The following is an 18,092-nucleotide window of genomic DNA, read 5'->3' as shown; positions in this document are numbered from 1 at the left end:
CCTAAATCTTACTATCTCATTCCTCTCTCTCTCTTGCTCTCTATCCCCCTCTTTCTCTTTCTCTCTCTCCCGTTCCGTGATATTTCTCTTCTATTTAAAGGCCAGTAAAGATCAAGCTTTAGAAAAGACATTTCAATTTACTTACTGGCCTTTTGGAAAAGCACCTGCGGTTAAGAGTAGGATGTGCCACGGTTTACAGTTAATGGTGTATATCTGTTAAATGGCAAGCGTGAGCCGCAGCATCGATCACGCGTGCGAGAGTGGAGATGGCAGTAGATATAACAGCAGGTACAGAGCATTAGCCTCTCTGTCAAGGAGAATGGAGACTTCTAGAGTGGATGTGGATTATCTGTTTTACTGGCAAGCATATCACCTCATGCAACCCCCTCCTCTAAAACAAAAGGGCTTTCCTTTACTCCCAGCTCTATCCGGCACACACACCAGACATCCAGGTACAGAACAGTCAACTGTGACTTTCTCACTCGGTCAATCATCCGAGAAAAGCCTTCAGGCTGCAGGCATCAATAGCTTTAAAGGACAAAAGGGTGCTATACTGTACAGATTAGAAACAGGAAAATATCTTAGCATATTAGAAATCAGCATTTTTCTCTCCCGTTTGCTTAAATGATTTTTGCTAGCCCTCAGGTGTGCTGACTGCTCAGTTGACAAGCAACCTGTGAATGGATTCACAGAGAACAGGCAGCTCCACAACCACTTTCTGATTCCATATTCATGGAGGCTGGCTACATTGACATGGGCCAAGAACTTTCAAGGCCTAAGAGGCCATGTCCACATGTACACAGATATGTTCCTCACTTTCCCTGCGTTCCAATACCCATACTATCTACTATTTAGTATCGTAGAAAAATATTTGTTGAAAACAGCATGCTATTTGGCCGATTCTGACCCACAATCCAGTGCACACCAGAAGTGACGTCACATCGACGGAGCCTCCATATGAAAACAAACATGGATGTCACGGAGGCAAGATCAAGGCACAATGTTTTGATGAAATTAATAAGTAAAAGTATGTCCCAAGTATATGCCTACTGCATCCTAACTAGATACTTTTTATGATCAGATGTAGTATGTAGAATAGAAAAAAAAGAAAGAGTATGCGGTTTGGAACGCAGGCTCTTCTTCTGTGCAGTTTGGCCTTTGTGTGTATGTGGACAGGGCCTCAGATACATATCAGGTACACCATTCATTCACCAATCATTCCTTTTTTCTTGTTTTTCATAATCTCTTCTATCGCTTTACAATTGAATCATAAAGTGTTTACTTGATCAAAATTAAGTTTTTCTTAAAACAAGTTCCGGGGGAAAATACATTCAAATCTGTGATTTAAATATATATTTTTTAAGCATATTTCATTTCTTTAAAATCTTTCTTTAAATTTTATTAGGATAACCCCTTGAGATGAAACCATCTCGTTTTCAAGAGGGTCCTTACAAACAAAAAATACAGTAAAACATAGTCTTAACATACAAAACTGAAAATATATATAATACAAATAACATACCACACACACACACACACACACAAACACACATGCATATTAAGTGCTTGACATCAATCTTGCATAGTACTTTTCCAAGAAAAAAAAATATATAAAATACATGATAAAGTGATAACAGTAATAACAAAAGGTTAAATAATACATTTCATTACAATACATGATCAGTAACATGAACAACTGTTTGTAAAGTGAGATGACAGAGCATTTTTAAACATGTGCAGAGATGAAATAGAGCGAATATTGACAGGCAGATTGTTCCAATCAGATGGAGCTTTGCACATAAATGCTTTCTTAGCTATACTTTTGGTTACAAAAGGAACAGAAAAAAATAATTGTGAAGAGTGTCGAAGTTGGTAAGTGGAAGAGAAAGGAACCATCAGCTGTTTCAAATAATGAGGATAATTGAAATGAATACATTTGAAAATAAATTGAAGCCAATGTTGTTGTCTTCTTGATGGGAGAGAAGGCCAATTCAGTGATTGATACATTGTGCAATGATGAGTGGAAAAAGAATAACCAAGGACAAAACGAGCTAATCTATTGTAAACAGTATTGAGAGGAAATAAAGTGATATTGGAGGCACACTGATAAATAATATCGGCATAGTCAAAGATGGGTAAAATAAGTTGTGTGGCTAACTTCATTCTAACAGAAAAAACAAAACAGTGTCTGGATCTGTATAAAGTACCTATGGAAAAATTAAGTTTTTTAATAACTTGACTAATATGGTGTTTGTAAGAAAGTTCGGAGTCCAGCCATACTCCCAGATATTAAATGTGCTCAACTGTGAGTAAAGGTGTCCCATCAAGACAATTAATTGAAAATGGTGGATCTGTAGTTTTTTTACTGATTTGAAGATAAATAACTGCATGCATTCTCTTCCCTCCAAAGACTGACTGATCCTCTTTCACTTTTACAGTCAGGACCGGCGTGGCTCACAGTTCAGACACAACACAGCCTCTGGAGGACTGTTCACCGTTCACCCACTAATGTCTGCTCTGCTCTGCACCCATGGGTGTCTGCAGGGCACCCTCCTGGGACCTGTCACTGTCAGCCAGGGGAAGTGACTATCTCCCCCCAAAAAAACACACAAAAAAAACATGGGCTCCAGAAAAAGCTGGTGTGTGTCGGTGTCTATTTTAAGAGCCGACACATCTGTTTCCTTTGATCTCTCTATCTTCCTTCCTTCCTCTCTCTCTCTCTCTCTCTCTCTCTCTCTCTCTCTCTCTCTCTCTCTCTCTCTCTCTCTCTCTCACACACGAGCGAGCAAGAGGATCCATCAAGGACGCTCTAGCTAAAGAGGGAATGGTGGTGGTGTGTGGGGGGGGGAGTGTAAGGGGTGTAATTTCAGTTTCATATACCCCTCCCCCCCACCCCCCCACCTCCGATTTGACAATACTTGAAAAACAATGAGAGTGACCCAGTTGCAGGATTCCAATTAGTATTAGATATGCAACAGTTGAGATTAGAATGTGCCTCTTCCCTCAGTGGATGGGGAGGGGGGAGGGGGGAGGGGGGTGGGGGGGGGGCTGCTGCTCTGATTACCAGCCCGGGCCCAAGTGTCGGGTCGTGATAAAGACTTACTCATGTGTATGTGTAAGTCTGTGTGTGTGTATGTGTAAGTTTGTGTGTGTGGGTGTGTGTGTGTGTGTGTGTGTGTGTGTGTGTGTGTGTGTCTGTGTCTGTGTGTATGCGTAAGTCTGCGTGTGTATGTGATGTGTGTATGCTGCAAGAGATAAGGCATCAGGGGGACACAGCACAGTAGCTTACCTACACACACAAACACACACTCACTCACACACACACACACACACACACACACACAAACAGATCTCAGTCTGTCCTGTCTGTCCGCAGAGGGAATATTTATTTGACTCCTCCCCGAGAGGAGGTTATTTTAAATCAGTGGGGAGGGAATAGAAGAAGATAGGGTGCTTACCAGGACATTGTTAGAAATGAGAGACAGACTTGTGTGACCTTGTTATGTGGTTTGAGTTTGGTTCATGCAGTGAGTAAGTAATATTGAACAATATGTACAACAGTACAACTCTAAAGGTCAATACAGTTATTAATCGATTGTAATATTGGAGGCGGTATTTGTTTCACACAGAATTATAATGTCGAAAACAAATTCTGAAAAAGAATTTAGACCATAATTTGAAACTTCATGTCGCACTACATCTGATTGAGATCAATTATCATTATTAACCACTACACCACGAGGGCCCCCCAATATGTTACTATTGTACTGTAACTGTTCTGAATTATTATGCCTTTTTGAAAAATTATCAAAGTTTTAAAAGCATAGCTTTCTGTCAGGCCCCTTCTGAAAGTCCACCAATAGAAGTGAAGGAGGCCAGATTTGTATTTTGTAAGTTGAACAGTTTAATACGTTGCTGAAGACTCACTTTTGTTGCATTGGCCTACAAGTTGAGACTTTGACACTCCTAACTTTTTTTCAAGTATCTTATATGTTATTTTGTATTGTATCTTGTACAGCACTTTGGTCAACTGATGTTGTTTTTAAATGTGCTATATAAATAATTTTGACTTTGACTTTGTATGTAAACTGAGAGGAACCTGAAGTGACTGAGAAATGGCCTGAGTGGGCAGAACATTTGGGGGTAAGGTTACTCAGAAGTGTTCTGCTGATGAGGACCATTGGATTTTTGATGGAAGCTCCTTTAAAAATGAGGGGATTTTGAGAAGTTTCATTGAATGTCTTTTCCAAGCCAAACATGATCCGTCAGGCTCAACTTTTAGGTCAGCACTGAATATTGTAGAGAGGCTAAGGATCCTTGAGTTGAACATTGCATGAACATTCCCTGTCAACTGAGCAGCATCAATCTACTGTAGAGGACCATGTGATTATGTCTAAAGCTCCTCCGATTGCACGACATTCGTCAAAACAACACAAACTGATGTAACACCATTGGCCCTATTGATTTGTCTAATCTCAGTCTTAAGTGTAGCAGTTTGATATATATAAGACTTCATGTAATTGGTCTGGGGACATTTTTACAAAGTGCAAAGTATTCATGCCTTCCTCCAAACTTTTCCTCTCATCAGGCTCAGTGCAGTGAGCTGACTGCGACTCAGACCCTGGATCAGTTTTACTCACTGAATCTCATGACAGCACGTCCAGCCCCAACACAATGACAGTTTAGGGTCACCATGTTTGTCTCATGTTCCCCCTCTCGAATAAGTCCATAACTTTGGCCCTGAACCCCTCTAGCCCTCTGAAGCAATCAGATTAGCCTATCATGCCATCCCTTAGACACCATCAAAACTCTCGCAACAAATCTATATGTTCAATTGGAAATGTCAGCGGCCGCTCTTAGGCAGGGCTAAGCTCTTCTCCGCACACAAGCCCGGTCTCAGCATCTCAAAAGGCAGGCCCTTCAAGATGGCTCCAGCTGTTTCATATATACGCCTGCTTTCCCCCTAGATGAGATTGTGAGAGGATAAATAGAGATGGGGGAGGATTAGTTAGCGGAGCGAGGACGAAGGGACAGGATCCAAATTAGCAGCCAGCCTCAATCTCCCAGGCCCTAAAAACCCTCTCTCTCTGTCTGTCCGTCCACGCAGCTCACTCGCTCGCTCGCACACGTTCCTTTTTCTCGCGCTGTCGTTTATGTTCAAGGCTGATTGGCAAGGGAAATTCTGATGCGGCGACATGGTCAATTTGGTTGCTAATTCGCGTTTCAAACACTCAAAAAACGCCAATGACAGACACACACACACACACACACAAACACCCAATGACACGCACTTCATCACGGCACCCCTGTATGCCTCTGTATGTCAGATTAGGCCTCATCTGAACTCCTCATTTACATAATAGTTGTATCTAGTCGTGCCCATAGCTCTGGACATCAGGGTGTGTGTGCAGTTCAGTGTAAACATGCAGATTTGTCCTTGTGTGCAACTTAAGCCTTATAGTATGTTTCGTTAGAATGTTATGATAGAGACTTGATGTATAGTTCAAATGCCAGTTTGCACCAATTTTAGCTGATATATCCTTGTTTGTGACTCTAAATCACCAAAAGAATTAGGTTCTGTTTAGGAAGATGTGTTCCTAAAGCGAGAGATTAATTCTGTTCGGAAAATAATATTTATGATGTGTGTATGTTTGTTGTCAAATCATGCTTGCTACGTGAAAGCCACTACGAGTAACATTTAAATATCTTTAAAACAGCCTCATGTTTCCTCTGACAGCAAACGAGACCATCAGTGCAAAGAAAGACGTTTTTATATAGTTTTTATTACTGCATTTGGACTGGTCGCACACCCAGTCCGATTTTCGGTTTGCGCATGCAGGCTCTATGGTCACATATTCGCATTGGTCGCAGATTTCAGTGTAGCGCAGCAAAGCGATTTGAGAAGCCTATCCCTCCAGGTGAGGGAAGGGGAGCGGGAGCTTTGTTTGATACAGTTATTTGTCGTCATAATGACTGATAACGGGGCTGAACCATCAAAGGAAAAAAAGAAAATGCAATGAAGAAAAGCTAAGAGGGAGAGTGATAGACAGGCGGGCGGAGGGCAACGTATACACAATTTCTCTGGAGCGGACTGCAGTGTTTACTCCTAAAGGAATGAGCGGTAGCCTACTAAAACAAAGTTTGCTTTGCTTCACCATCATCAGATGACCATTATTCATCTGAAATAGTCATTATTTACAACAACATAAACACATTACCTCATCGTGATCCATACTAACTGCCGTCTCTCGTTCATTCGCTTTCTGTGAGGACACGTAATCTTACAGCTCCGTGAGAGTGGTTAGGGAACCTGCATCAACTCATTGCAATCAGGTGTGTGTGGCACTGACTGGCATTAGTTGATGCTGTGTCACTAACCACTCTCACGGAGCCGAAAAGAGTCTGGGCCCTTACACTTTCAACACACGGACATACTGTACACTATACTGCATCCTAATCGTTTGACACTTGCACGGCTACACACTGCACTACGCTACACTGTGTCTTGCTGCTATGATGTCATCGTAGTAACATAGCTTCCATCTGACCCATAGACTGTTTCCTATATACACCTTAAACCCCGCCTACCAAGTATGGGTGCTGTCGGCAGAGGAAATGCAAGCCAGATCTAGGGTTATCGTGTCCTGCCACATCGTGCCGTGCTGAACCGAACCGAACTGCACTGCTCAGTGGAAGCAAGGCTTAATATCCATCCAACTATCCATTATTTCTAAATATGTGTTGTATTTTTTTATCAAACAGTCTTCAGTTTCCTCCATATAGCAGCGGCCACAGACTCTTTCTTCTGGGCTGAGTTTTCAGCCTTCTGCCAAATATATACTGTGTACTGTATATCTCTAATCTTACCAGGTGCAGCACTATCTTCACCATACAAACAATATGTCTGCCTCCCGCGACACTCCTCATCCAACCAAAGCCCTCAGTGTTCTCCCTGTCTAATGCACTCTAAAGATGATCAAAGTGCCTTCTTTTTCTAAACTCAGGCTTTTTAACTTCAACAGTCTTAGAAGGGATGAGGCAGATCATAGTGAGATCATGAGAGAGAGAGACAGAGAGAGAGAGAGAGAGAGAGAGAGAGAGAGAGAGAGACAGAGAGAGACAGAGACAGAGAGAGTGTGTCTAACTGTGTATGTTACGGTGGGGACTACAACATCTTTGTAGTGCCATCCTTTTGTTTTGTTTTTCCCTCCTTCCTTCCTTACACTCACACTGGGCCCATGCAGATAGGTCAGCTCCATTACCAATCTGCCGGCCCACAAAATATTTCAAACAAATTGAAACGGCACCACCCAATACCCATCACAATTACGCCCAGGCACAATAACTAAATTAGCAATTCAACACAATAATTGGAAATGCGGCTGGCCTGGACCCTGCAGGCCTTCCCCCCGGAGGTGCCAGGCTGATCTGTGGAGGCACGTAGAGACCCGCTAATTCCACAGCTAATTACTGATGCACGGGCGGAATGAAGTTGTTTGTCTCTCTCTTTCCCAAATAGCATTTTCAGTTCATGCCGAGGAACACAGGGAACAATGTGCTGAGATAGACAAAAAACAAAAAACACAACAAAGAGGTGAGACACAAGAGCGTGGTCACACTTCTGTTTCTGTTGTTGTTGTGGTGGAGGTTCATTTTCTGTTCATGTTTGTATGCGCTTCACTTTATTTTAACATGATGAATGTCAGCGTGTGTTGATGTCTAAAGGACTGAGGGAGGCAGAATGCAATACAGGTAAAGGCTGTTGGGAAGTGAACCAGTGTTTTTTAAGAATTGACAACACAATGGAGAAGTCACAATTGGCTGTTCTGTGTCTGCCTACGTCTTGTCAAGACAGTTTGTGCTTGAGGCAGCAGCCATGGCCTACAGCATAGTATAAGCAATACGTTTCATTTTATTCTATATGCTTACTTTTCGTTTAAACCATTGGATGTGTTTCCAAATGTATCAGTGCCTTTATATACAGGCTTATGATATTGTTGAGCTACACACTGCCGTCCGTTGACTGGTCGAAATAATCCTTTCCGCATTAAATCGCCGTGTGTATTTACCTCAGCAAGAGTGAAGAGTGTTTAGCGAAACATTTCGGCGCAGCACTCTGTTTATTTTTGGGTGTTTTTCCTCTTGATTAAATGAATCAGTGAGCTACACATATGGACCTATAAAGGCTACACTGTGTCCCGCTGCTATGATGACACCATAGTTGGCCTGTAGCTGCCGTGGCCAGCGCTGTTCGCTCACTGTCTCTGTCGGCGTTGCCCCCAGCCGTCTCTGTGCATAAATTTAGCGACGTAATACGCACACAACACGGGGGAATAAATAAAGAAGCGGCTGGTTTGACCAAGCAAAAACGAGAGACCGCTGGTTTGACCACAGTTGTTCCACAGCCCGATAGTTTGACCCATATTCTGGCGGCGGCTATCGCAGTCCAGCCTAAACCCCGCCCTACCAGTAAGGGTAGGGTCGGCGGTGGAAACGCCACCGATATTCTTAAAAGTGAGCTGTCCCGCTCTGAGCCGCTCCGACCCGACCCGCTCTACTCGGTGGAAACGGCGCATAAGGGGCCACAGCAATCTCCAAATTTCAAAAAAAGAGACACTTTTTTTTCAATTTGCAAAACCAATTGCTGACAGAAAGAAACTGGTAAAATGACAAATGTTTCACATTAAAACAGAATGGAAGTCCTTCTCTAAAGAGTCAAACGCCAAATTTGTGAAATTGATGACATGAGTTGCAAGTTGTATAATTACAAATTACTTTTACTTTTATGATAAGGGACTTAGGACCTGAATCTTCTCCATGGATAACATATCATTGTTGTTATTATTGGTAGGGAAATTGAGCCTGTGGCATAACATACTATAACACAGATGGAGATTAATGGATAAATAAATGGGCGTCCATTGTGAAATGTGGTGAACATTTTGATTCAGTGAAGATTATACAAGTGTAGTTGTGACAGGAAACCTGCCACCTGTAGACCAAAGAACTCATTGGGTTTGACCCCTTAAGCCACATGTTTGCTATAGTCACTTTCTGTGTGACCACAAGCACTTAAAGCACAGAAGCTGGTGGTTTACCAACATGTGTCCAATGTACAATTTTAAGCAAAAATGGAATAAGTTCCTGAAGAGCAGCATTTACAATTGTCAGTTATTTTACATGTTTGTCAAAATTCACAGTGTGATATCTCATGTCTAATTTCATAGATGTCACCCTATTATTTTGACGGACAAGCCCCCACACCTGCCCACGACAGGCAGCCAGTGGTGAGTCTAACATTAAAACCAGCAGGACTCTTACCGGTCTGTGTACAAGGCTGTTAATCACATTGTGAAACCAGCTTTTTGCAAAGAATACATTTCATTATGATTATATTTCCTTTCACATGCTGCAATAGTGTCATTTTCTTATTATTCACTAAAATGGAGAAGATAATCTGTCCCTCACTGTCCAATAGAAGAGGTGTGTGTGGAAGCGTTTTCTGTGGGGTGGATTTAAATTTCACAGCAGTTTAGAGAGCTCATTGTGTAAGGTGATTGTTCACTGTGTGTGTGTGTGTGTGTGTGTGTGTGTGTGTGTGTGTGTGTGTGTGTGTGTGTGTGTGTGTGTGTGTGTGTGTGTGTGTGTGTGTGTGTGTGTGTGTGTGTGTGTGTGTGTGCGTGTGTGTGTGTGCTTTCATCTTGATGGTACAGAGCATGTGTGTTCATCGCCCTGAGGTCAATATGAAAGACTGTGGGCTGAATGGGACCGCTAGGTCTTTGAAATCTCTTCTCCGGCCTATATGGAAACACTGCAAATTCACACGCGCGCGCACACACACACACACACACACACACACACACACACACACACACACACACACACACACACACACACACACACACACACACACACACACACACACACACACACACACACACACACACACACACACACACACACACACACACACACACACACACACACACACACAATTGATCATCAATTAAGCTCCATCTCCCTCTCAGGCTGTTTAGTCTCTGAGGTGTTCAGCTCAGTCTCCTCAATCAATCCACATCACCATCTAACAGCCACCACACATTGTCACTGTGTGTGTGTGTGTGTGTGTGTGTGTGTGTGTGTGTGTGTGTGTGGGTGTGTTTGTGTGTGTGTGTGTGTGTGTGTGTGTGTGTGTGTGTGTGTCTCCTGAGTGTGATGTCTAACATTTATAAAGGGAAAACTAAGAAAAACCTAATCAATGTGATCAGCATGAATCTATGAAATATGTTGCCTCCCCTCTGTTGTGCAGTTTATGATCATTTTCGTGTTTAACCTTATTGTATTGTTGCAGAGTAATACAAGTTATTATTATCATTATTTCCATTAATAATTGATGCTACAAAGATTCATGTTTGTGTCATTAGTCTACTATTTAAAAAAATAAATAAAATAAAGTTTGAAAACAATCAAGTTTCTTGAAGGAGAAAACCTTCTGTCAATTGGTACATCTTTAGATGTTTAAATGAATGCCATTGATTGGTTACTATATCATTAACATGCATTGTGCACACTCACGCTTTGTATTCCCAGGATAAATAAGGTGGTTTAAGGACAGCAACAATTACAACCTTGGCATTACATCAAGCTAAACTACAGTATATATTAAAGGTCAACTTTTATGCAAATGACTACATGTGACTCCCAAGGTATGAGATCCAAACATCCCTCTCTCTTTTTCTCCACCTCCACCTTTCTTACAACCTGTGTTCAAAAAGCCCAGTCAGATTCCCTCACCTTGTGATGTCATGTCACTTAACTCACTTTTTATTAGCTTTTAAATGTTTTATTTATTTTCATTCACTTTTCTAATGTGTATTATGTATTTTAATCTTGCCCCTGTAAAGCACTTTGAATGGCCTTGTGTCTGAATTGTGCTATATAAATTAAATGTCCTTGTCTTGCCTGCCTTGCCTTACCACACACCCATATCCACCTGAATCTAACCTGCAGTTAGGTTTGGGGCCAATCAGAGCTGACTGGGGCTTATACTTGATATTTGAGGCTGATGCGGATACAGTTTGGCATGGTGTTCCGGGGTTGTGTGAGTCTACAAGGGGTCACCAGTAGAAACGCTTGCACTTTTACCCAACAACAATTATATCAGTTGAACGGCTGATTCGCAATTCCCACGGACACTCAGAATAAAAATAAATAAATCTGTATCAGAACTGTTATACTATACCAAATAATTTGCCATACAATTAAACCAAAGCAGAGGTATGACATTGTAAATAATATCCTGTTCCATGACTGTGGTGTGTGTGTGTGTGTGTGTGTGTGTGTGTGTGTGTGTGTGTGTGTGTGTGTGTGTGTGTCTCTTCTCTTCAGTCATGTGATCAGAACAAAACAATGTCGCACAACACAGGCTGTGCAAAACCATGGGACAATACAATCAACCATACACAACAAGCAAGAAATAAGCCATGCACGCTCATAAATGTGTCCACATGCACGGGGGAGGGGGGGGGGGGTTACACACACATGTTAGAGTAAACAGCACAAGCAGTCTTATCGTAACCAAACCAAATGCCATTATCTTTATGATTTGAAATGGTTTATTATTCTACGGCTTCGCTTCCTTCCTAAGACAAACATGAAGCTGATCACAATCTGTTCCCCCTGAAGTGTTGGAAAAAAAGGCAAGAGACGAAGAAAAAGGGCCACTACATCAAAACACAGAAATGAGTGGTTTGAGACGGACAAAGAGGAGAGAGAGAGACAGAGGTGTGAGAGTCTGAAATGCTATAAAGAGACACAGCCTGGCAGCAGAGGCAAATGAAATCAATTTTGAGAAGCGTTCAAAGTAATTGCTTTCTTAAACAGAATAGTGTTCTGGATGCCCGGCGGCTATATACCTGTTGGGCCTCAGCTGCAGAAGAAGTCTTATGCCCCTATCTCACTGGGCTGCTACAGTGTGCGACAAGTTGGAGACACAAAACTGCAAGAAAATATGCGAATTAGCGTAAATTTTCACTTGCAGTTTGCGAATGTCCTGGCCAAAACTTGCCGGGAGCTCGCATTTACGTCTCGCGAATGGAATGTCAGTCTAATTTTTGTCTCGAATCAGTCGCAATTTAGTTTTTTTATGTCGCCAAACCCTTGCAAAGTTGTCTCACATTTCTCACACTTTCTGACTCTCGGAGACTAAATTGAGAAGGATTTGCGACGCGTTCGAGACACCTGCGACGACTCTGAAACTATTTTGAGAGTAGATTTGTCGCAGACATTTTTTGAACATGTTAAAAATGCAAGCGACAGGACTGCGAGGCTCTGCGACTCATGAGAGGAAATTGAGACCCCCGCGAACGTTTCAAGACAGTTTAGAGACTCCCTCGCGAATGCAGTCTCCAACTTGTCTCAAACAGTCGCAGCCCAGTGAGATAGGGGCATTACCTCTCGCCGGAATGACAACATCAACACCTTGTTTCTTATTGGGTGTGTGTTGTTATAAAGGCATGTGTGAGTGTGAAGGAGCAAAGAAAAAACTTCTCTCAAATTCTCGAAATCAAAGAGGAACCGTATCAACAATTGCAGCATGTTGGGGGTTGAATAACGTTGGCACATCACCAGCGTGCCCTTTTCCTAGCTCGTGCTATGTGAAACCGCAGCAGAAAGAGCCCCCTTTCTACTAAATATTAGGGGCAGAAATGTAATCAAACTAGTGTGATTGCCCTGTGATTCCTGCCAAAATGCATCTAATCTCACATTAAGATACATTAATCTGCTATTATAATTGACATTTTAAAAATAACACTTATGAAATTAGCAGAGAAAAGGGGGGAGAAAAGGCTTGTATGGTCAATTAGAACTAACACTTGGTCTTGGCACATGGAGCCATTGGACACAAGCCATAAGTATTTAAAATTACACAGAACCAGAGGGCCTGATTACAGCAATGCTGCATTTAGAAAGGCTCACAATGATGCTATTCACAGCTCTCTTGTTAGAGGGAAGAGGGCTTTCCTCACCAGTGTAAAAAGGGCTGGGGTTTAAATTATGAAATGATGTTCAGGTGTCATTTTGATTAGAGAGGGCAAAGGACATGTATCACTCACTTATGAAATCTTCACATAAGCAAGACAGTGCATGACAAATTCTGTTGGAATAAAAAAAACAGGCTTACCTTTAGTAAAAGGAATGACAATTATATGACTGATATGCAGAAAAAAAGAGTTACTGGACTTGAAGATTTTACAGTAAAGTGAGTGAATAAATGATAACCATGATAAATCAATCTTAACCTTAATACTTCACAGCATCGTTCAACATCACACAACAGGAGTTTGAAGTCTAAAAACTGAAGAAAGAATGGTAAGATTTTAAAAACAATCTTTACAGAACAAATTCAAACATATTGCTCTTTCTGTTAATGTTATCTGGTCTTGAGTACAGAGAACATGTTTCGTACTTACACACGTTTTGCATTTAACCTAACAATAGCCAATCATTGGTGCTGCACAAACTGCAGTTAGTTTAAAATCTAAATACAGAAGCTGATGTGATGTCACTGAATCCTCATCACTGACTGAAGAAGAAGCTTTTAGCCGTGGAGCTCCTCATTTGTCACTCAAAATGACATCATCAGCTCAGCTGGCATATGCAGTATGGTACTTACTGGTTACAAGTTGTTGTTTAAAGACCAGCATGTGATAACTCAATGTGAAAAGTATAGAGTATTTCTGAGATGACCTGTATATTGGATGACTATTGGAGCACACTGTTTACTTTCAGTCTTTAGAATAATACGTTAACATTCGCATACAAAAGCTGATTTGTTTTTAGCTTTGGCATTATTGTTACATTAAAGAATATTAAATGTTATCTAGCATTTCCAAAAATCAATGGAAATATATTTGGGACTAAGACACCCATTCAACTTTAACAAGAATAACCCTGTGACATATGGAGCTGTCTTTATTTAAATGTACTTTTAGAATCTAGCAGTAGTAAGAGAGAAGACTCTGAAACACACTCCACACCATGATCCCAGATGTGTCATACCTGCATTCATGTTTGTTTTTATATACACAGAGAAAACCCCGGACATTTACAGTGAGCGCCCGGCAAGCCTGTGGCCAGGAAGCAGTTCACACAAAGGCCTGAGCTACAAAGGCAGACCACGAAATGTCACAAATCAAAAAAAAAAAAATCAAAGTTTCACAGCCACTGAGGGGGAAAAAAATACCAACACCACAGCCACACCACGATATTGCCTTTTGGTCTCGACTTGATAGGGGCAAAATGCATATTCATGAAGTAAGCAACTTGTGATCCCAAACAAAGTAAAGCCCTGGCTTAGGGAGATTGGGCCCGCCGTTAATGACTTCTTCGTTTTAAGCCCGCATAAGAAAGCCCCCCGATTTCCCCGCGCTTGTAGTCCATGAGAATATTTAATACCGTTATTAATCATTTTTAATCCGTTTGCTTTTAATTAAGAAACAGCATGTTGCTGTCCTATCAGCCTGTGCCAGCGCACAGATTAATTGTAGCTTAAGATAGCCGGCCGTGATTGGTGTAATGTATTAGCTAACAAGACGCCCGGCTTCTAAAGATACTTGTACACTACCTTGGGAACTTGGCACCACTCCAGGGCCTCTCTCTCTCCCTCCCTCTCCCTCCCTCTCTCTCTCTTCCTCCTCTATCTCTCGTCCCGTGTGTCTTTTTTCCTGTTTGATGCTGCAGTCAGGCGTCTTTGGGAAAACCTTTTCCTCTGATCTGGGCACGCTTGCTGTGTTTGTAGCACCATTGCTCTGATGGCAGGCCAGGCTATCCCTGATGAGGGGGGAACATGGCGGAGAGGAGTTCTTTAATGTTGTCCCTGGCTGGAGGGCGATACACTGTAACCTATAGCCCCGGGATGCCAGGATGCCTTGCACTGGGTTTTTTCTTTTCCATCCTGGTTCAATTTGACTCACTTTGGCCCCCAGGTCTGGATTAAGATGTCAGGGAATAGTGGCTTTATGGTTACCATCGCATTTGCTTGTTGATTTGTCCTCCGTGTTTTTTGGGCGATTGGGAGGGGCTTTACCACAAGTATGATTGGGATTGCACTAAGACTGAAACATGAGGGATTGATTAGACCTTAAAGGTGATGGCACAGCACTGACGTGGTTGCCAGAGGGGTGTGTTGTCAGTGATGGCACGTTCTTTCATTGCCATCCTTTACTCACTTCCTCCAGGTCCTTAGCGGAGAGGCATGAAGAGGCATGAACCCAGCCAGACGTGAGTGAGCAGCGGGGGGGTTACTCTGCTCCGATGCCACGCTGGGTGACAGGTTTTACTATACACAGACCGTACGCTTTGTACTGTGCTAATCACAATGTTACAGCTGCTGAATAGGGAGTTATCAGGTCATAGACGTTAGGAGCGTATACATAATGACATGCACACATTTACTCTCTGGACCTGGTGTGATTTTGTATGGGTTCTTCGACAGGAGCAGATCTAAAAAGGGCCTCCAGATTGAATGCAGAGCGAATTTGGACCCTCTATTTCCACCTTTTCCCCCAAACCTGTACTAATGCAGATTTGACCCACGGACTGTTTGTACATGCCTTGTTTTTGCACCACATTCTTTGTGTGTGACGGTTTGTAACACCTAAGACCCTGAAGGATCAATAGACAGAGGTGCGGAGCATGCTACAGCACCCCCATACAATCAGGCTTTGTTCAGATCAACAGTTAGTAGGTCCGTTGGTTGTTTCTTAGGTCTTTCAATCACACAAGCAAAGGATTCTAGGACTTCAGAAAGCCCCTCCCCCCCCCCCCCCCAGGCCAAGGCCCCACACCAGACCTGGGTTCGAATCTCGCCCGAGTCAGTTCTCTGCTTGTCCTCTCCTCTTTCCCCCATTTCAACTCTGTCTCTCCAATCTGTCTGATAAAGCAAAAATTGCCCAAAAAATTATCTTAAAAAAAAAAAAAGTCTGGTTTCAGTCGGACTAACACAACGAATCGACTTTTTCTAACATCATGTTAACGTACTGTGTGACTTTCTCTGTCTTGCAGTGAGATGTTAACCAGAAGGTATCACAGCTGATAATTGTGCTCGCATTCACCTGTAAGGGAGATTACATTCTGTAAACTACTGATTCAGTGAGTGACACTAATGATCCAGCATGACTCGACTCAAATCAGCGCTAGAGGAATTAGCATGAATTATTACTGTGCTTTAAACTCATGCTGATCCAATAGTTTGCTGCTGGCTCCTGCTGGTGCTATGCTCTGGTAACAACACTGGTTTGGGACATTCGGTCATGTTCTAACGGCTCATATTGTTTGACATGATCAGACATGTGTGTGCTGTTGCCCCTTGTCTTTGTCAGTTCATAGTGCTCGCGGCTCTGTCTTTATGTGGGATGGTAAAAAAGAGATAATCCCTCCAAGTTGTGAATAATGGCTGCATGCTGATTCCAGCTGCTCATGGCTGCTGCCTTTTCTTCAACATGGCTCATTTTAAGGCCAGGACACACCGGCCCGATAATCGCCGTCGTAGAGTTTCGAGGGGACGGAGACACAAATCTGTTTGGTGTGTTCCGTGAAATCGGTCGTAGTTGATGTCGTCGGGCTTCTTTTGAACATGTTCAATCGGCGGCGGACAGTCTTTCAGTTTGAGCAATTTGATTTGTGGAGGGCTAGCGAATCAGTGAAGCCCGGAAGTGAGGCAGGTAGCACAAACAGCTAACAACAGTTAGCCATCGTTTAAATGTGTTTGTTTGTTTCGTTCAGCGAGTACTCACATGCACCCTTATTGACTGCTCGACACCATGCTCGACACTCTTTGCTAAAAATGGTGCTCTTTATGGTCCATAAATATAAATACGTATTTCTATCTATGTTTATGGTCTAGAGAGCCGTCCCATCATTTCTGGCTTCCGTATTTTCGGGCCACGATACAGATTAGCGCCGCCTGCTGTTATGGAGACATTATGTCCCGCGCAAGCGCAGAGTGTACGGAAAGGCAACAGTCGGCTTGGTGTGTTCTTTGCACTTTTTCGGCCGCGACAGGAAGACTGGAGCTGCCTGAATCGGCAGTCACCATTTTCGGGTAGTCGGACTGGTGTGTCCTGGCCTTTACAACTACAAGCCTGTCAGTCACACCTTGTACGCAAACTAATATGTTATAAACTAAAATATGAGGTTACGCTTTAAATGAAGGTCGATGTAATAAGCATTAGTTAATAGGTAATAAGGCCCTTAATAAATGCAAATGTTGGGAAGCTGATGTGAGATCCTGCTGTTATTCCAAACTAGAGACTTTTACTTCAGGTACAGCATTTTTATATGGAAAGTTGTAGAAGAAATGTGTGAAACAATAACTGCAGAGCCCATGAACAGAGAAAGCAATATGTGCAACGTGTAATATTCAGTGGTGGTGTGCTGCATTGAAGCAGGCTGTGGAATAATCTGTAATGATCTGAACTCCAACTCTGATGAAAATGGAAGCCTGCCACAAAAATCTGAATACACAAGTGTGTGTGTGTGTGTGTGTGTGTGTGTGTGTGTGTGCAAGAGATGTGCATGTGAAGTAGTGTGGGATGGTAATTTAGTGTATGAAAGAATAAATAGATGGCTATTTTCAGGACTAATCTCAGCATCTGCCTCAAAGGGACTCTCTCTTTCCATCAGTCTCTCTCTTTCAGAGACACATATATCCACTACACACTTCGCTCTCTCTCTCTCTCTCTCTCTCACACACACACACACACACACACACACACACACACACACACACACACACACACACACACACACACACACACACACACACACACACACACACACAGTCTACTCTCTTCAGTGAAGAGGAGCCCATTGTGTGTGATGAGAGATAGATTGGATGGCTCCCTGGGGAGCTGCTCTCCATTAGCTAAGGTGATCTAACAGGTAATCAGCAGATAATTAAAAGGCTTCACTTCTGTGATGGGAGGGGCTGAGGGAGTCACATTTGGGTGTGTGTATGTGGCGTGCACACACACAGGCAAACCTTTTGCATGTGTACCTGACGTGTGCGCAGTCATTTCTGAATGTCATCA

Source organism: Ammodytes marinus (assembly GCF_949987685.1).
Source record: "Ammodytes marinus genome assembly, chromosome: 3".
NCBI classification, from domain to species: Eukaryota; Metazoa; Chordata; class Actinopteri; order Uranoscopiformes; family Ammodytidae; genus Ammodytes; species Ammodytes marinus.
This window is presented reverse-complemented; position numbering follows the sequence as displayed.